Source organism: Aphis gossypii, chromosome 2 (genome assembly GCF_020184175.1).
Source record: "Aphis gossypii isolate Hap1 chromosome 2, ASM2018417v2, whole genome shotgun sequence".
Lineage (NCBI taxonomy): Eukaryota > Metazoa > Arthropoda > Insecta > Hemiptera > Aphididae > Aphis > Aphis gossypii.
Window position 1 is genome coordinate 2,903,965 of NC_065531.1, and position 22,542 is coordinate 2,926,506.

Sequence of the window (22,542 nt, forward strand, 5' to 3'; positions counted from 1 at the left end):
CAAAAGCTAAGTCTTTTTAAATCCTCTTGTAGTTTAAAGGAGTCTTCACCAGAATTAATATTAGCATAAAGTTTTAGATCGTCAGCAAATAGTTGATGATCACTGAAACTAAAGCATGAAGTTATATCCATGATGAATATGGCAAACAATAGAGGTGAGAAGTGCCCTCCTTGAGGATTACTGGAGTGAGCAGGAAAGGGATTAGATTTATTTTTACTTGATGAAATCTGTTCGCTAGATAATAACAAAACTATGATAAAGGGGATCTAAAATGCTATATAAACTAAGTTTGGCTATTATAATAGAGTGGTAGTATTTAATCATCATAATATATTATACATATAATATATAATATTAATACTATACTTTATTATTATAATTAATTTTTGACTGGATAGTATCTTGCCTAAAACAAATGTATATAGGTGTATAGCACAAATCAATAATTTTCAATATGATTATTTTGAAAAAAATATTGCTCATTGCAAGTAGTTAAATTTGTAATATAAGTAAAAGTTTTAAATTCCAACGAATATTTTTTTGAATAATAACAAATAAATATTGTTATTCGCCATTAAAAATATATGTTTGGTTATATAAATGTTAAGTCATAAACGTATAGATAAAAAAAATTTTTGATCGTTTATTTTTAAATTCTTAACAAACTAAGTGAAAATTGGGTACTTTTCGATGAAAAATGACGAATTTTGACTAAATGAATAATTTAGTATCGTTTAAAAAATAAAATTAATTTCGAATTATAAATGTATATAAAAAGCTTAAAAAAGTTTTAAATATGTAAAAAATATAATATGCAATGTGTTGAAAATGAAAAAAATAAATATTTGGTAATAATTTCAAGTATCTACTGTTATTTGTTTTTCAATTATAACAAAAAACAAAAATCATACCAAGAGAAACTTCGTTTTATGGATTAATATCCAAAATTATAAAATTTTTAACTTATCATAATCTACAAATCACTTACAATTTCCTAAATTGGTTGGAAAGTCATAATTAACCAAAAAAAAAAAATAATAATAATAATAATTTAAACTACTTAATAATCCAAATTCCATTCATAATTAAGACAATAACTGTAAATATACTTCGGATAATTGGTATTTATAATAAAATTTATTGGAGATAGTAGTTCTAATGACATTTAAAAAATATTTGTATTGATAATATAAGTTGTTTAGTTTTTTTTTTTTTTTTATGTTAAAATATTTAAGCTCGATCAATCAGATTAAAAATACAAAATCATATAATATAAGTATACTACTCACTGAAATATAAAAACAATGTTTTTTTGGTCCTTTAAAATTAAAATTATTACATTGGAAATTTGAAAAAAAAATAGTTATTTATCGTAATTCAAAATATTGTTCATAGGCACTTGAACCAATTTATTTCATCAATTATGTTATTATTTTTTATTTTACCCAATAAAATGTCCAAAATATTTTGATTAAATTTAATTTGTTATCTATTTATATCACACATACTTTCACAATGTTGTGCGCTACGGCTGTAATTAAAATAAATTAATTTAACCTTCCGTATTTTTAATTGTAAAATAAATTACTAATATCAATATGAATTCATAATAAAATGGTCTTATTAATATAGGCTAATAAAAATGTTTTCACTCAGATTCGTTTTACACATGCAAGTTATTTATTTTATTATATCATTTATATCTAATATTATCACTGTTATAGTGATCACTGATCAATGACAAATTACACTAAAGTGTTTCTATATAACAGAATGAGTTCCCGGACTTTTTTTTTTTTTAATAATTATATCTCATTTTAACTTTTTCTTTCAATTTAAAATTATATCAACTGAATTGTAATAACTACTAATAATATTGCTCATATTTAATTTATATTATGATACCCATAATGACTAAGTATTTGTGGTATCATTGGAAATAATACAAAGATTCACTGTCTATTATGTGGAAATAATAATACTTCATACCTAATATACAAACTTAACATTTAATAACTGTAATAAATTATGACGATAGTAGTGCTTACGAGCACCTACCTATATGGCTATATCAACAAACTATTATTTCGGTTTGATATTAAGTTACCTATCATACAAATCAAATATTATATCATCGCTATATGATAGTACCTAACTACAACTTAAAAGTTAGATATTTCCAAAATATGACGTTCTATCGTTTACCCTGCATGTTATATTTGGTTTAGTCTGAATAAATTATATTAATGTATGTATAGACAATCGTTTTATTATAATCCGACGGAGTCTGTAGATGTGTTTTATACTGAAGCCAGAGTTAATACGTGACTTAAATGTAACAAAATCACTCACATCAAAATGTCATTTTGTTTGTTTTATACCATAAATACGCACACAGCCTAAGGGTCATTCAAATTATGTAATATAGTGTAATCGCTTGCATTAACATAGAATTCAGACAACAAAACGTACAGTCATAATAGAAAAATGCTCTTATCGTGACATTGTGAATGAGTATCAAAGCATATTAAATTAGACTAGAAAATTGAAATTCTTATCAATTAAAATTAAGATTATAATAATAATTTAAACAACTATATAATTGTTTATTTTAGTGTTTTTAATTTATTTATTATAAAGCTAAGAAATCGACATTTGTGGTAATTTATAATTCGAGTAGATAAGTACCTATAATTGAATATTTATCAAAATACTTTGAAAATAATAAGGACAGTTTTAACTGTTTGAAAGAATAAAAATAAATAAATATGATAATAGAAAAAGTTCATAATATTTGCACTCTTATTTTCAAAAGCTTACAGTTTGTTTTTATTTTCATATATTTGTGTTACTTTTTTGTATTAAAAAACATTTTTACGGAGTTTTTAAAGGTTTTCATTTCTATAAGTTTAATATTGAAATATTAAGTATTATATTATGAAAAAATATTATTAATAAATTGTCTATAATCCAATTTATGATAATAAAAGGTTTTTCCTTTGTGGTTAAACTCGAGTCACAAGTAGTTTATATATTTTTTCTTTGCATTCGTATTGCATCATGTTTGCTGTCAATTTATAATGATTGGATTAAGAAACAGAAAATAAAAGTGTAATAAAGAATATCTGAGACGATTTTGTTTAAACAATAATTAAAAAACAGAAATGTATTTTTTTGTTTTTATTTGAATTGCATAAACGGTCTCTAAGATAATAATGACCTTTTTTTTTTTGTTTAACATATTTTCAAATCGAGGGCATTTTTAAAAAAGAATAAATTACCACAATGTTTAGATATTAGGTAGCCTACTCTTTTTCTGTGTAATGTTTGATAGTATGCTTCAATAATATATTTCTAATAAGCTCACATAATATTATTATCTTATTTTGTAATCAGCTAATTGAAAACAATATGCAGTATCATGTCCATAATTTACGTAGTGTTAATTATATTCACGTATTAAATTTACGAGTGTTTGTAATTAATTTTGTATTCATATTGGTGGAATTTACATGAATACTAATACGGATTTTAACGAATAGACATTCAATATATTTATATTACACAATGAATAATGGTCACGGTATTTTGTGTAGAAAAATATTCGTCAATCAACAAAATTAATTAAATAGTATAGTATTTATATATTTTATGGCTGCGTATATGCGTACCTATATCAAGTATCATTATTGTTGTCGTTACATTAAAAATTATTATTCCGTAAAAATATATTGTGTGGGTGTGCATGTCTTCTTGTGTATGTTCCGCGTGCGTCACTATACATTATTATAGTTCACAATTATTGTATTTTTGTACATTTATCGATATATTCATTGAAAAATATTATTTTATATAGTTAATTATTATTATTAATTAATTCTATCCGAAAAAATTATATTTATTTTTAAATGTATGTTTTAAAATATCGTGAATTCACCAAATATTTTTTTTCGGAGTTTTTTAAGATTATTTTAAGTGTCATGAAGCAAAACTTGGTTTTCTAATTAGACTACCCCTGTTCTGTTATATAAACTATTAATTTAGTGATCATTTTTTTGATAATTATGACGTATTGAAATTAAAATAATCTGATAAAGTAGTTTATGAGTTATTTAACTTCAAGTATTGATAATAATATTATGCATGATTGAGGAATCATCCTGTACAATCAGTATTTTAACATTGCAATTATTTCAGATAGTAAGTTAAAAAAAACAAGTCAACTAAAATGTACGTAATATTTAAATCAAATTCGTGTAGATATATATTATAATATATACATATCTCATATGGTACGCATGCATGAAAATCTTCATTAGAACTCTTAACTATGAAAACGTAATTCCAACTCTGGATTACTGCCTAATTTCATTATCTCGTTATTTTGGGATACATAATAGCGTCCGGGACTTAACCACTCAACAGCTGACAGCTGTGTGAATGGTAAATTTTATTAACGAGTGTAGTTGAGTCGAGCTTTTATGCATAGGATTTCCATGTACCTCTATGACGGTTGTTTTAATTACCGCATGCCACCAGTAAAAAAAACGATTCGCGAACAAATCACAAACAAATCACTTTATACACGTATTAAAATTGCGTATATATACATTAGCACACTTGGAACGGTGAGTGGAAGAAAATAAAGCTAATTTTTCATTTTACTTTTTTAAAATTCTCTTTGTATAAAACCAATATTATGAAAACGTATGCGTCCTTCTCAAAAATGTTTTAAAAACTATGCATAAGCAACGTAAATGCCATAAAAACGAAACTAATATATTTTTAATATTAGTTTTAAGTTAAACATCAGTGGATGAATTTACTCGATTAAATGACTATTTGTAACGTATAAAAATTATGTTTGAATTGTTTTGAAATAAAATTATTATTAATTACAAAAAAAATAATAATAATTTTAAATGCAACGAATTATAAAATATACAAGTGCTTTTTTCCAACTTTAATCCATTATAAAATATTTTAATTGTGACTATATTCTAGTTTTGGTTACTCTAATATCATTAAGTATACTGAAATTAGATGTAGTGATGTTCAAAAAAATTGAATTGCGCATATTTTAATATCCAACGTTATTGAAAAATGAAACATATCTAAACTAAGTTATTAAATAGGTACTTAAAACTACATTAATATTTAATACTACAAACATAATTAAAACAACTACTGACAATCAATAAAATCCATTATTTTGTAATACATTTATATTAGACGTTCCGAAAAAAAATCTGTTTCGCAAGTTAGCTCATTGAATTATGTAATAATAATACATTTGAAGGGCTTTCTATGGAATAACATTCATATTATAATTAATATAACATAAAAAAAAAATGTAGAACGGAAAAATAAATCGCATGGATTATACATTATAATTGATATTATTATTTCATTAACATTTTAATATAGAATTAAAAAAAAAAAAACTATTGATCAACGTACAGATACAACTACTCAAAGCACACAAGTTTAAATGTTGGTATATTTTCAACCTATAATATTTAGGCAAATTCTTACATAAATGTAGTCAGAGTTTATTTTGCCAGTTTTAACATGAAATACATTTGAAAACAACACGACAGAGGCACGTAAATCAGATGAAAAATTTTTATATAGTTCAAACTCGTCTGTTTATTTAAATAGTCATTTAAAAACATGCCTGTACCTTGACAAACTCCTATTTATTTTTATTTTAATTATTGTTATCAGATTAACAGTCAACACACTTATAAACTTTATAACAAGTATTATGGTTTATATCATAATTTATAATACAAATTTGTGACTCCAGCATCATTTAAAAAATAATGTATTGTTAATAAAATGTAAGTTCTTTAAATATATTTACGGTAAGTAAGTATGTCAATTAAAAAACTTTTAACAAACATATTTTATGTAGAGTAAAGTCTAATAATGTCTATAATAGTAGGTGTAGTATGTTTTATGTGATTTAATTATATTACGTATTTTTTGGATGTCTAAAAATAAAATAGTTGTTCTTTCTCTACAATAGACAAGCGATTGCAATTATTAAATATTGATTTATTTATCCATAATTAAGTGGAGCGTGTTTCATAAGTGCATTCCTTAATCAATATCCATTGCAATATTCATTAACTCATATAACAGCAACGATATATATATAAATAAATAATTGCCTAATAATTATAATAAAATTAAAATTAAAATACTACGTTATTTCTCATTAAACCTACTCATAGCATAGCAATAATTATGTAAATATTACTTTATTATTTTATACTATACAGTATGTCCCAAAAGTCCCGTATCACCCTTAATATCTCCATGTAAAATCACTATATTTAAACGCGGTTTTTTTTACAGTACTAAGTATGAAAATTCTGATTGAATGGCATAAAATTCATTTTTTTTTTTTTTTGATTCAAAAATTTTCAAAAAATTTTTTTACGCATTTAAGAATTCAAAATTTTTAAGATAGCCATTTTGTTGAACATATTTTTTAAAACAGTTCAAAAAAAAAAATACTAAAATTAAATAAAAATTGACCAAGTTAGAGCAAGTTATGTTTTTGAATAATTGGTAAAAAAATCAATTATTGTTTCACATTTCAATAATGAAATATCTAATTTCAACACACGACAATACTTTTGCATTCCTAATTAAAGTTTTGATTTGAATATAAATAAAAATAGCCGTGTTATATCGTTTGCTGAACAGTGAAACTGGTTACCTATTTTTAAGTATTTTAATTATCATGAAGTGAACCTAAAGTTACGGTATTGGACATAATCATACAGTTATAATTAATGCGATTTATAATAAAGATAGAGCTAGTTGAGTAGAGTATGTTTATAAATAATTGTAATAATAGTTATGTAGGTATGCTGTTTTTAATGGTAATCAGTAAACATTTAATTATTAGTGAAGCTTTTAGGAAAGATTAAAATTAAAATTCAGATAATATTTTTAAACTTGATTGCTAATAGAAAAAAGATTTTATTACATAAAACGAAAATAATTCATTACATTTTTATTTTTATAAATGTTCGAAATGACCTCCATTATTTGCAACACAGAGTTGAAGTTTTTCGACCCAAGCGTTCTTAACATTTCCTAATGTCTCGGGTAAGATATTTTGAATATTTTGTTCAATTTTATGACGAAGATCAGGCAATGAACACGACGGATACACAAGATTTTTCAAATAACCCCATAAAAAAAAATCCATCGGTGTTAAATAGGTGGCCAAAGCACTGGACCCCTTGTTCCCATATATCTACGTGATAATTACGTGATTTGATACTTAAAAATAGGTAACCAGTTTAGTTTCACTGTTCAGCAAACGATATAACACGGCTATTTTTATTTCTATTCAAATCAAAACTTTAATTAGGAATGCAAAAGTATTGTCGTGTGTTGAAATTAGATATTTCATTATTGAAATGTGAAACAATAATTGATTTTTTTACCAATTATTCAAAAACATAACTTGCTCTAACTTGGTCAATTTTTATTTAATTTTAGTATTTTTTTTTTTTGAACTGTTTTAAAAAATATGTTCAACAAAATGGCTATCTTAAAAATTTTAAATTCTTAAATGCGTAAAAAAATTTTTTGAAAATTTTTGAATCAAAAAAAAAAAAAAAATGAATTTTATGCCATTCAATCAGAATTTTCATACTTAGTACTGTAAAAAAAACCGCGTTTAAATATAGTGATTTTACATGGAGATATTAAGGGTGATACGGGACTTTTGGGACATACTGTATATATTTTCTATTTGTTTTATCAATTGTAATTATTGATGTAAATAAATATTATAATTATATAATAATTTATGGCTCCAATAGGTACCTTATTCCTCATGAAAATCGTTAAAATACTACATTTTAATTTTTATAATTTAGTTTTATATTATACATCACTCTTAAAATTATGCGATCACCATCACAATTTATACAATTACCAATTATATTATTCACATAAATTTAAGATTTTTTTTTTTTAAGTTTGATGAATTAATTTTAAATATTTATTATTATATGATATGATGCGATATAAAAGAATAGAATAATTTCATATTATTAATTAAATTCATAGTATATTGATACAATTTATATAATCACGATTAAATACATCAAACAATGAATGAGTAAAACATTTTAATTAGACGTATTTAAGTTTTTAACTTCTAAAAATATGAAAATAAAATTCCTGTGGACATATAATATACTATTGAACAATAATAAAATATTATTAAAACTATTATTTTAAAATAGTATCAGATTGTTCATGTAGTAATAAACACTATAATAATAATAATAATAATACGTATTATAATATTAAACGAATAAGCTATTGTTATTAAAATAACTTACCTTTTATAAACATTATTCATGATAAATTATTATTTATACCAAGGTGGATATATAGAGGTGTAACCACTTACTATCTTTTACATTATGACAGTGGGCCGAAAAAAGTACACCACTTGTAACTGCCACCAGGAGCGCTGACTACCCGATGAAGGCTCAAACGCATTAACGTTTGAATGGCGCATTATGCAATTTAGTATTTTATTCTAATTACTAATTTGTATATTTAGTAATTACAAGGACTGTGGACTTCATGATCTAATAATTAATATTTTAAAACATTTATTATAATGTATGTTAATGCGTATATGGTACTTTAATTAATATATTTTAATATGACAATCGTTACAACAAATTCATAAATTTAAATTTTTAATTATAACACAAATAGGTAGGCAACATGTCTATATCTACTCCACAAATCAATATTCTCAAAAAAATGTGGATATCTAAAGGTGGATAAACACCTTCATAATAATTTAACAGTGTTTTTAAAATTTCTTTAAAATGTTTTTATTATTAAACTGTAGGATACAGGCGATGCAGCACGCTTTTTTTGTATGATGTAAAGAAATGGTTTAGTTCAAATTTTTAATTATTCTTCAGTAATTTAATAATTTTTTGTTTTTACTTATTTAATCGTGGTATTTAGTTTAGAGGATGTCAGCGCAACACAGACAAAACGCATTAACGCAGAATCATTTTTTCTATGTTTTTTAGTAATCTTAGAGTAAAATCACCCATTACAAAAAAGATAGAGAATAATATTTTTGAGGGAATGACATATCGATTTTATATTTTATTGTTATTTGATTTTTTTATTCGACTTTCAAAATAAACAAATAAATGATTTAAATTTAAATTATGTTTAAATTGTTTTGAGACAATATTTAGACACATCAATCGATATATCATTCCCTCAAAAATATTATTCTCTATCTTTTTTGTAATGAGTGATATTACTCTAAGATTACTTAAAAACATAGAAAAAATGATTCTGCGTAAAATGTTCCTATATAGTTGCGCCAATGGAAGTATGAACTATGAACATTATGAGCCCTCATCGGGTAGTCAGCGCTCCTGGTGGCAATCACAACTGGTGTACATTTTTCAATCAATTTATAATCAGAGTGATTACACCTCTATATATCCACCTTGATTTATACTTTGTATTATCATAACATACTCATATAAAATATATTTGAGTATAATATTTGTATTTTTTTATTTATGAATTATTTCAGTCAATATAATTTAAATAATATTAAACTTCGTTATATATGTTAATTGAAAAAATATATATTTATTTATTAAAACCAAGTTATAATTTTTGATTGACGGGTATATGAATCATAAAAAAAAAGTTCAATACATTAAATGTTTTCCTAGTAATATTGAATATACATTTAAGTCTATTTTGGAAAAAGATTTTCTCGTGAAACTTTAATGGTCGTATAATTTAATTTAAAAAAACAATAAAATGACAAAAAAATGACAAAAATAAATTGCAAGAAATAGTGGGCTTTGGAAGAAGTATAATATTATTTATAAATGAAGTGAGAGAAGTTTGTGACAGTGCCGGTAGACTGGTGTGTCAAACAAATAAAGACACGAAAAATGATGCCCATTTGAAAAAATTATAAATTCAAAAGAACAATCCCGACTTATAAACTCAAATGGAAAATGACATTATAATATCTCAACTTGTATACGACAATTTGTAATCCTGATGAAAAGTAAAAACTACCATTTCTTGTATGATTAAAAACTTTAACTTAGAACGATCACTTTTATGAATTGCCTTTTAAAAAATAGTTTACTTATTGTAATCAATTATAAAATAATATTATTATTAAATTAAAGATACAAATATAAATTATCAAATACAATCTTTATAATCTAGGTACACCTATAATTCATTAAAAATATTATCGTTAACTAAGTTTTTGTATTAAAAGCGTATGAAGGAGCAATGTATAGACACAAATTATACATTATAAAATATGACGATAACTACAACTAACCAATTCGTAGTTTCTTATGATAAGTACACTATATTTTATAAACAAATACTTATCGAGTTTACAATTTTGTTGGTATAATCATTCGAATAATGAATAATTCATTCAGTTGAATACGTATTTTTTATTATATAAAAAAGGGGTTATATTAATGACTTAACATAAAGCAAATTATAGCATAACTTTATTATATTTTAATATCAAATTAAATATAAATGAAAAGTGTCAAATGCAATCATGTTAAGTATTTGATTTTATATATTTATTTTTTCATGTTTCTTAGCCAATTATTCTTATATAAATAGCTTTATAGAATATATAATATATATATATATATATCATACCTTAAAAGAGAATCGATAACACGCATATGCCGTTCGCGTGTATTTCACTATAAATCTAACGGAAAATGACCTGGTGTATGTTTATGATAAACTACGTGATTTCCGTGACATGTGTAACCTTATCAAAAGGGTCGTGGTGGTGACACGATCCATCGCTTTTATCATTTATTTTCCGATAACGAATAGTAATATACCTACTCAACTTAGATTTATGGACACAAAATAACAGACTAATAAACTAAACGGAATGTACATAGTACCACAGTTATTTATGGATGTTTAACAAATACAACAAATAACAATTCTGTTACAGATTTTCTTATTATTTCATTGAATACATTTTTATCAGTTAATTGGATGCATTCAACCAACAACATATCAATACGATATAATATAACTAAATGCATAATTTTAAATTATATCTTGGAATAATAAGATTAAAACATAAATACTATTATATTATATTAATATATAAATAAAAACAATGATTTTATTATAACATCGTCATATCTATATTATATTTTTAGTTTGTATTTATAGTTTAACACAAAATATTTAAAGTTTTATCGAGATTTAACTTAAGTAATATTCTGTTTCTAGTAACTTTTAATAAAAAGAAAAATTTAACACAGAGTTTTAGTATAACTGAACTAACAAAATGCATTGGTGCATTTGACTGCACTCTTATTAAAATCTAAAAAGTTGAGTATAAACAAAAGAACACAGTTATTCACTATTAATGCATTATATAGGATTAATGAAATGAAGTTTACTTTCATGAAAATAATTGGACTTTTTAATTATATAAATATTTGAACTATTATGAATATACCACTTATACAGTAATATTTGTAAATCTCCATGGTATTAAATTTTTATGTATACATTTAAATTGTATAATAAAATTTGTCACAGCTTAAATATCCACGAAATAACAATTAAAAACATTAAAATCTAATGAAAAACAAAATATTAATAATAAAACAATGGTTATAATATGTCAATAACTCCTTTTTTATGATTGTTGATTTCTTGAATATTATAAATTACTTTGCAAATGATTAAAAACAAGTAAGTATTTAGCTTCCTTGATTTTAGAAGAAATAAGCTGGAAATTATACTAACTGAAATATGTTACCAATACATTAAAAGCTCTTTCAAGGTCGCCTTAATTTTTGTCAGTTATTTTAAACCATTTAGTATTACCTCTACGCGACATTCAATTCCTTAAATACATGTCATTCAAAATTGTAATCACATTACGCAACTTTCTGAATTTTTAGCATGTGAGTATTACTGAAGTTTGTTGTTTCTTTATGTCAACGATAAAATTGTACTTAAACTTATGTGAACTCTTTACACACAACGTTTTAAATCTGTTAATTTATAACCTGTGTATTTAATATTTTGTTGTAAGTTATAATCTAGGATTCGGTAAAAAAAATAAAAGTGTTTGGATTTAATGTAATCAATCATAATATGTATAAATTAATTTAAATAAAATAATAAATATTTACTTCTTTACGTTTCTTAGGATAAATTCTTTATGCGTAAAATACTTAAATACTGTTTTTATAGTGTATGTATTCGTGTTATTAGGACGCACTATGGTATTCCAGAAATCTTCAAAGAATATTAAACCATACCTTGATTTAATCAGTATAATAGATTACTATTTTATAAAGTATTACAACTATCTAACTAATCTGAATTTCTCATTTAATATTCTGTGAGTAATTGTATAGTTATATATAATTATATAGATAACATACCTACTTTTGATAAATACATTATTATTAATTTATATATTGTTTTTATATATAATATACGCATATTAAATCAATCATACTATTTCCACGCAGTACGTATGTTTAAAAACTACCCAGCTTTTTGTATTTTTTAAAATAGGAAAAAAATAAATGTTATTTGAGTTGGTCAATAGCAATATTAAGCGCCCACATATTGTAAGTGCTTATACGTATACTGAAAATATTTGTAACTTTCTTGCAATACAAACAACTACGTAAAATTAACTGAAATCATATTATTCGTAGATAATAATAGCAATACTAAACGAGAGTGTACGTAGGTAGTTTGTGAGGCGCCTAATAAGAAATTGTGTAGTGTACACTGCACGCGCACCTTGGCATACCTCCTGTAGCGTGAAACGATGGGCAATAACTTATTTCAATAAGACGATTGCAGTCGATTCTCGGGGTAACAGTTTGAAAGAGATATCTTGTGTTGCGCAAACCATCGTAGGTAGAATACATAAAGAAGGACTTGGCCGTTGTATGGTGTCATGAGGTAGGCGGCGGGGAAGAGGAGTGATGCGAAAGAGCGGCGACAAAAGAAAGCAATCGAAAGGAAATTTTCACAATTTCTCAAAACCTATCGTGACCAAACGTGTCTGAAACGAAGCAAACAGCGGGAGTGTTGAAGGTGGTTGTCGAGGAGTTATTGATGGGTGGGGATGGGATGTTGATCCCGCGCGACGAAGTAAAGAACCGCTCTGCCGCTGCCCGACGTTATATATATAATATTATATATACGATATACATGCACACACTATCGCAATCGGTGCCGCCTGATCCATTAGCCCCAAGAAATACGGCGGCGGGAGACCTTTTGTTCGAATCCGACTGTACTGGTAAAAGCTCAGCAAAACGTATAAACTCGCTTTTGCCGTTATATTCTTCCACAGAACAACACTATTAAGCAACGATGTTCGCGATCAGGAGCTACTCAGATGTGAGTAAATGCATGTTTGCGAATAACTACGGAACAGATGTTTGTGTCAAAAACTTCAGAGTTTTGAACTAACAGTCTCGCTCTGTATGATTGCATCCACGGCCGCGGCGTGGTGACTAAAGGCGACTTTAGGAATAAGATACACACTTCCGGCTGTGCAAACGGAAATGTATATACTAGAACCGTGCCACTTCCGGGCTTTAGGGCGGCATCCGTCGACAGCGCACTGACCGTATAGTCTGCTGCACGGCTCGACAGGCCAGAAATAATACTGAGTACTGAGTCAAAAAAAGGGAACAATACATTGACTGTTTCATTACAAGTTAAACAATGATGATATTGAAAAGTTTTAATGTTTTTGAAAATATATTTTTACATAATTTGAAGCCATTATTTTTGAATAAATTTTATTTTTTACGTTTTTACTTTTGTATGATAGCGCGTGTATTTAATTCCATGTTTTAATATAAAATATTTTCTAAAAATAGCAATATAGATTATAGACATAATATTATAAAATTATAAAATGTATATTACTTTAAACTAGTAATAGCTTATGAGTATTTAAAGTTTCGATGAGTGGACTAATATTTTACGGGATATCTTTTTACCAGTAGACTTTGTTCATTGAAGCTCTAAGTAATTATTAATAATTAACTACTTCTTTTGAATTCAATTTACCTCAGCAAATAAATTTTACTTAAAATTCTCAGAAATATTTGTTGACATGAAATTTTAAATTGAAAATGTACTATTCAATGTAAAAAAACGGGTAAGTGGGTACCGCTGTGCTATACATTAGGTGGATCACTAGTATACACTAAGCAGTGTTAAATTTGAATCTGATAATAAGTATCATTGTATACGAAAAAAAATGCTAAACGAAGATGATTTGTTAGCCTAGGATATAATTTCCAGTGGTTTGTAAAAAAGGTGGCTTATGTTTTAATGGTTTGAAAGAACAAAACTTAAGTTCTTTTATAATTATTGTGACCTAAACTTATGGAAAATCTTGTATTAAACTTTTAGCTACTTACACACAATTTTTTATGAATTATATCTACAAAATAATTTGCAAATATTCATGATTTTAACGAATTTTTGACAATATTTGAACTTCAAATACTTATAAAAAAAAATTGTGCCTATGTATTCTTATAAATGTTTAATCACTATAAGAATAACTTATGAAGAACTTTGTTATTAAATGTTCAAGTATTTTGATTAGGCTGAAAAAAAATTACCGACACTTCAAAAGAAAATTTTCAAAAAAAATGAAAATTTCAGTCGTCTATAAATAGCTCAAAAAAAGTCAAAATATTTTGAAAATTAAAAAATTAAATAATGTAAAGAAAATGCCAAACTAAATAACTAGTAAAATTTTCAAGTATCTACGACTTATACTTTTTGAATTATATCAAATATTTAAAATCGTTTAAGGCTAAATCGTTATCGTTAGGCCATTTCGTAAAAATTTTAAATTCAAACACACTTAAAATATTTCCTATAATGATGCTTCGAGTTTTCTCTATAGCTACCTGCAGCAAAACTTATAGAGAACATAGTGTTGTATTTTTAACCTTTAGTTATAAACACAAAACATTTTATGATTTTTCAACTTCAAAATTACAATTTCAACAGATATCGTAAAAATTTGAACAATAAACGCTTAAAAAAAATTGTGACTAACGATTTTTAATTTTTTTTAACTACAATAAGAACAATTCAAAAGGAACCTTGTATTAAATTTTCAAAATTGTTTTGTCATCCAAAATTTTTTCACTTCAAAAAAAAATTCTCATAAAAATCGAAAATTTCAGTGGTCCATAAGTAACTCAAAAAAAGTCGAATAGTTTGGTAAATTTAACTGTATATAGATAACACTAACATAAACATTTGGTGAAAATTTTAAGTATTTACAGAGATTAGTTTTTGAATTACAACCATATAAAAAAATCGATTTTTTTGGAAACTGTTGGAAAATGTTTACTTTTGACCTCTATAATGCACCAAGGATTTTCACTTTGCCACAGGAAACCACCCCCAAAGTTTGAAATTGAAGTATTATTTCGACTAGTTATGCTGTACACAGACACAAAAAAAAAAACACCCATCATTGTAAAATCAATACATTCATCACTCCGTTCAGAATCTAAAAAGCTAAAATATTTTAGCATAATAAATACTAAATAAATATTGCTATTTAATTATTTTTATCAATAATAACGTTAAAATAAAAAATATTTCTTAAAACGAAGAATTGTCCAAATAATGAGTTTTTACTTTTAATAAAATCAGATCATTTATATTATAGGTACCTATTATATATTATAACTAATAACACTACAGGGTGGTGACTGAAGGAAATGGATGTATACTTAAATAATTATTAATTAGGATTTTTCAGTTAACTTAATTGAAGTTAGTACTTAAGTATTTACATTTATAAAAATACCTATGATAATATAGTTCTCGACTTAAGTTGCGTGACGTTTGACCGATCGTTTTTCGTTTGTTATAAGACTAACGTTATCAATTATTACAGGGCGTGGTTGATTAAACTGAGAAAAATGTCTTTTTCTCGTGATTTCTAAAACACTTATTTCACATTGGTATCGGGCCACCCTCAACTTTTAATTTAATTTTCACTTCGATAAAAGAATTTTCATTACGTATTACCTCTACTTCACGGTTGGCGGATAAAACTTCAGTACAGCATTACCGCTATGCGATTGTATCTGCTTTATACTTTAATGTCCAAACGTGAATTTTTTTCTTTTTTCTTTTTTTGAAATAATAATATACGTTTACAACGATGTTATTACCCTGTTTAAGGATTAGGTGTATTTTTATGAGATTACTAAATCTTGTTGCAAAATATATTTATGTTTTTTTGAAAAATACATTTACTTAAATAATAATAAATGTTTCGAAAACTTTTCCAATAAAAAAAAGCGTTCATATGTACACAAATACAAAACGAATTTGAATTACACAACGCAATATGTATATGAAAATAAATAAATAACACTTTAATATGATTTCAATTGATGACATGGTTTATATTAAACAACACACTATACAATATTGTATTTTCACTATTTTTGGAAATTTATGTCGCTATTAGATTATCGTTATTGCCATCAATAGTATAAACCAGTATTTTTCTCGTTTCCGCATCTAGGTCGTTCGCAATCCCACAACTTGCAATGACTGTAAACATCATTTCGAACGCCATTGTACTACAGTATTCCCTTAAAATAATATCGACGAATAGTCTGATAAAATACATCAGCCATGAAATTTTAAATTCGGTTCTCCCGCTTTGATAATATCCACGTACTATAATTTATTACATTACCTTGTGCCGCCGACAATTAAGACGGTGAACGTCCTTAACGTAATTACTGTCCCGGAAGTTTTAGTGGAGAAGTGGAAACTTTGCGGTCGGTCATGTCCATTATAAGGCTGCTGAATGTGTGTAATATTATAAACCGAACAGTGAGTTTACCGCCGTAAGAACACACCACTACCGAACGTCATTTTAACAGTCAATATATTTCCGCGTAATAATCGAATCTAATGACAGAAATAATCACGTTTTGAAGCAAATAAAAATTAAAATAACTATGGTATCGGAACCAAAAATGTACATAAAAGCTACACAAGACCGTCATTATCTTACATTAAAGTAGTTATATCTCGTTGAAAATAATATATCACAGTAAACTAAAACATGTTTATACGTCTATTAATTTCAATTACTAAAGACGGACATTAATGCGAGACCACGATTCTGAAAGTCAAATAGTATGATAATAATATAATAATAATGGTAATAAAAATAATAATAATAATAATAATAATAATAGAAGGGAAGATAGTACAGTATGCGAATTATATAATACCTAAGTATGTGAGTGTGTATGTGTGTGAAAGATAAAGAGATAGAGAGAGTGTGAGAGATTGAAGAGATAAAACCCCATCAGCAACTCAATAAAATCGAATGACCAGTGTGTAAACTCAGTGTGGCATGTAGAACCTGAATTGCAGTGAATATAGGTGAATATACGTACTTAAAAGACATGGTGGCGTTTCCATTAAATTTAAAAGGCCTGCAGTCTGCGTGTGTGTATAGTATTAAGCACGGCTGAATGAATGGGCGTGGGTAGTATTTTTTTCTTTAATTCTACGTTTCGAAAATAACCAATACATACATTTATTAAAAATCATTGATGGACTGATGTAATGAAATGCATGAAAAAATAAGGATCGTATAAATTAACACTATTGGACGTGTTTCTGCGTGGTTGACTTTGAACTGAAAATAAAGTAGTCCCGGAACGCGATTATAATGTTTTTTCAAACATAATAATAATAGTACATATTATACAAAAATAAACATAGACTTCGTTGCGAATATTTCCGACTGTTTCTTCTTTTTTGTTGTAAACAATAATTTACAAAAATTAAAACGGTCAACCATATATTAATATGGACTAACACATTGTAATAACGACCACGATGTGGAGTTCTTTATTAACTATACATAGATGACTCTACGTAAATATAAAATTGTGTGCTAGTTTCATAATTTATGATGAGCCAGTGGTTAAATAAACCTAAAAATAAATCAAACAAAGAATTGAGAAACTAACAATTTTTAGAGGAAAAATATACGAGAGTAGCGTATAGTGCAAACACGGCCTGTTTATATTATTTATTTGTAGTTTTACATTCTCTCGCAGTCATGCTAGACATTCCAACTAATTCCAGTGAAACACAGATGACATAGAATTAGGTCCTTAAAATTTTATATTTTTTCAATACTTAAATTTTATTTTCTAAATAAAAAACGGATAATGAGTTAAACATGTTTAATTACAATTTCATTCGCTAATATTGTTTTTATAAAATTGTATATAAAATATATTTTTTTAAATTTTGAAACGTTTGAAATAATTCTTAAAAACTATTTAATTGGTAACAATAACTATATGTATATTAATAATTGAATAAGGTAGATAAATAATTTATTTTTTCTGTTGTAAATATTATGTATAAATCATATTATGAATTATAATTATGCGTTAATATGACCAAATAGTTTTAATAATTAGTAAGAATTTTTATTTTTTTTCGAATTTATTATATTTAAATAACAGCATTTGCACAAAAACGTGTCAACTTGAAATTCATTATGGTTATAGAGATATAAAATATGAAGTTGTCATTTTTTTTTCACTTAAAAAAAAATATATATATATATACATAGATGTATAAATTTGATTAAAAGTGTGTTGGCGTTATTACTATAGCAGTAAATTATATTTAGGTGGAATTTAACTTATGGTTTAATACAATTTCACATTGTAATTTAAAGCACAAAAAAGTGTAAACTACCAATGAGAGAGAAAATATTTTAATAATAAACATTTTCAATATCTCGCTGATAATAACGAAATTTTCATTTCAGTAAATATGTGAGTAACGTTTATTTTTAGAAACCATTCATTTCCGCTACTTTTAGAACACAAGATCATAATATATTATTCATTAAATTGCGTTATAATAAGCACTAACGTTATTAATTGCTTTACCTAAATAAACAGGTACCTAGTATAAGTTATTTGGTGATTTTGGATTCATGAAAATTCCATTTATACGACAGTTATTTAAAAACCAAGCAAGTAATTTTTATGTATAACCTAAAACTAAACAGATTAATAAAAGTTTTTCGTTTCTTTATTAATTATTATTAATTGGTATTATCTTCTGAATGAAAAAATAATAATATTATTAGAGGTATCTACCGTTATGCTTATTATAAACTTAATGATTTTGTTTCAGTGAAATTGTGTTCATGAAAAATTGTTATATACACTATAAATTCGACCATCTAACACCATATTTAGTAATCTCCCATTTGACAGGTTCAATATCGAAGTTTTTTGATAAACGTTTTTATTTTATTTTATTATTTTTTTTTTTTCATGAATGTTTGCAGTAAAATAATATAGGATAAGAATAATATACCTTCAATTCGTAATTTATTGTTAACGAAAAAAAACTTTCATTACCCTCGCACGCAACTCACCGTTCGATTGAAGTTACTTTTTTTTATTTTCCCATAAATTAAGTTGCCGTGCGTAGTCGTATCACTCTCAATAGCATCAGATTGTTGGACATTATTTTTACGGGAAAATGTAAAAACATTAGATGAATAAAAATAGAAAATAATTAATAATATTTATTTGCGTTTCTTTTCATGCGATTATTACTTATTTTTGTTATTTATATACACACAAAGTGTTCTACTAATAAAAATATTTTTCTTGAATAATGAAAATATTCAAATTTTTATTTTTTAAATATTTAAATTTAGCTAAAGACTATATCTTAAATAACATAATTATTTTTCAATATAATTACAACAACCAATCACTATCCAATTAACCAACGATTTGAGTAGATCGGGCAGAACATACCTACGTCCAATTCATTATATTATACATCCACCATTACATAGATATCATTCATCACCAAAGACTGGCAAAGCTCATGGAAAATATCTACAAGATTACAGAAAGTGAATTTGTATAAAAAAAAGTCAAACACCGAAAAATGTTAGCAATACCGAGGAACAATCGTTTTACTGTCTAAGACAAACCACAAAATATCCGTTTTAAGAGCTACTACCTACCTTACATACTTGGGTTACATCGTCAATTACATATATAATTCGCTCTTCTTATTTTAATATTCCCATATAAATAATGGACAATGTGATTACAATTAAAATCTGTAAAATCTGTGTTAAAATTATAATAATTATAATATACGAGTACTATATCAAACATACGGATTGAGAATGTCGCTTAAATACTAAATATGATAGTTCTTAATATTAGTATTAAACATTGTTTTTTTTTCAAAATTTGTTATATTTAATGAATAAAATAATACTGTAGCATTATTTGTACTCATCAATTTATTTTACAAATTAAATTATGTTAAAAGATTGATATTTTAACAGTTACTTAATAACAATAATTATTTAATAACTGGCATAATCTTCATGCCGTTCAAACTTGCTATCTCTAATTTCTAAATTGACCTATTATTATTAGTACATAAGAATAAATAGCTCAAATTATATTCGTTTAAATTTTGATTAAGTTACATTAACATAATATTTAAAAAAAATATTTAATATGCTTTTAGCTTAATAATATCTATGTAGCGATGTATTGGGTAGTAGAGATAATTTTTTCTTGCATTTGCTTACTTTATTATGGTATTTCTTTATTTTTATTCGACCTTCTGCACAATTTGACAAATAACCACAACTTTCAACGGTTTCCACTTCACCACGATACGAAACTTTTTTCTTTAGTCATTTACTACCTATGTAATTTGACGCTCGAAATGTGTTCATTTAACCACTCCCACGGGACCATAAACAGGTGTCCAACAATTTGATTTCTATTAGACAATAAAAAAAAAAAAAAACATTAAGTGTTTTTGGTGGAAAAAAATATTTTTGGTAAAGTTTTATTTCGAAACTTTTACTCAACTTAACTCATACTCCGAAAAACTAATGATATTTCGTATTTACTAATGTGCTCGCTCTATATTTCGAATTTCATTTCAAATGAAATAGTTTCAAGTATCCGATATTTCGATTTATTTAAAAAAAAACTAAAGCAGCTTTTAATATAAGCTTATGATATAATCTAAATATATATATATTAAAAAAGTGAATTGATTTCATAATCATCTTTAAAAATATTTCCATTAGACTATTTTTGGATTTTATTATAATGCATCCATGTTATAAGTAAGTTATATGGTTTTATTTAAAAATAAACTAATTTAATTTGAAATTATATGATTGTACCTCAAAATCATTCATTCAATTTATATTAAAAATACATTCTTATTTTCCCTAAACATAATATATGTCTATACAAATACAAATAATTGTATACGTTGTATATATTATATTATGTATATTTTTTTCATCTTATATGCTGAAAAATATTTTCTTTACGTTTGTTTAATTAATATTTTGCAGTACAACTATATTTAGTATTTTTTTAAACACCATATTGTATTAGTTAATGAATCATCTCTTCTTATTTCTGTCACCTAACAGTTTTTAAACTAAAAAAATACAGTGACAGACTTTATTTTTAGATAAGAATTTAATTTTAAGTTTTTCAGCCGGTGTTCTACTTTGAAAATGCTTTTGTTTGTAAGTTACATAATTAATTTGTTTTTATAATTGTTATAATTGATATATGTTTTTTTCGAAAATTGGTCATATATTTTTAAAAAACATACAAATACTTGATAAATTATTGATCACAGTTCAAAATAAATTTATATATGGATTTCTATGAAACTAATTTTTTAATTGAACATAGATATCTCAATAACGTTAGTAAAAAAAAAATTAATTTCTGTGATTTTAATAAAAACCTAACGTTTTTGATTAAAATATCATTTTTTTTTTTTATTTTAATAAATGAAACTATAAATAAAAAAAAATAATATATTTATTACATATATTTTTACTCCAGTATGTATAGTTTCAAAACTGTCTTAAAAATGAACAATCATTGTACAAATGTATAATATATTTTCAGGCACAATTGTTTTTATAATTAAATACATTAGAACTCCGCCATTGTAATGGATATTTTAGATAATTAATTTGAAGTATGGATTTTAGACTTGCGCAATGCATGTAGGTAAACATAATAAGACAAACAAACAATTTGGATATGTTACGCAAACAAAATTTCGATATAATATTATTTAATAAAACGTAATAATTTTACAACAGATTTTTCACACGTTAACCAAATAAACGTATCTGAACTTTTTTAAGTATCTAACAACTCTGAAAACTTCAAAAACGTTTTTTTTTCAAGTCTATTTTTATCTTGATTTTATTTTCATACCAGCAACTGTATAATACTGCTGTTATTATTGCTGCCACTATTTTTCAATACACTGCGATGTAATCTGCTTGAACCAGTCTGA

The 22,542-nt window shown here is 25.1% G+C and overlaps 1 protein-coding gene and 1 long non-coding RNA gene across 2 annotated transcripts in view; one reads left to right on the forward strand and one right to left on the reverse strand.

Annotated features, from left to right (window-relative positions):
- Nucleotides 1-22,542, forward strand: part of LOC114123731 (uncharacterized) — a 140,339-nt gene that overhangs the window by 112,139 nt on the left and 5,658 nt on the right. The gene's annotated exons all lie outside the window — the stretch shown is intronic.
- On the reverse strand, nucleotides 16,971-17,792 carry LOC126550512 (uncharacterized). The gene is made up of 3 exons (XR_007604634.1): nucleotides 17,568-17,792; nucleotides 17,177-17,287; nucleotides 16,971-17,070 (listed from the first exon to the last, which is right to left on the reverse strand). It is a non-coding gene; the product is annotated as an uncharacterized LOC126550512 (long non-coding RNA).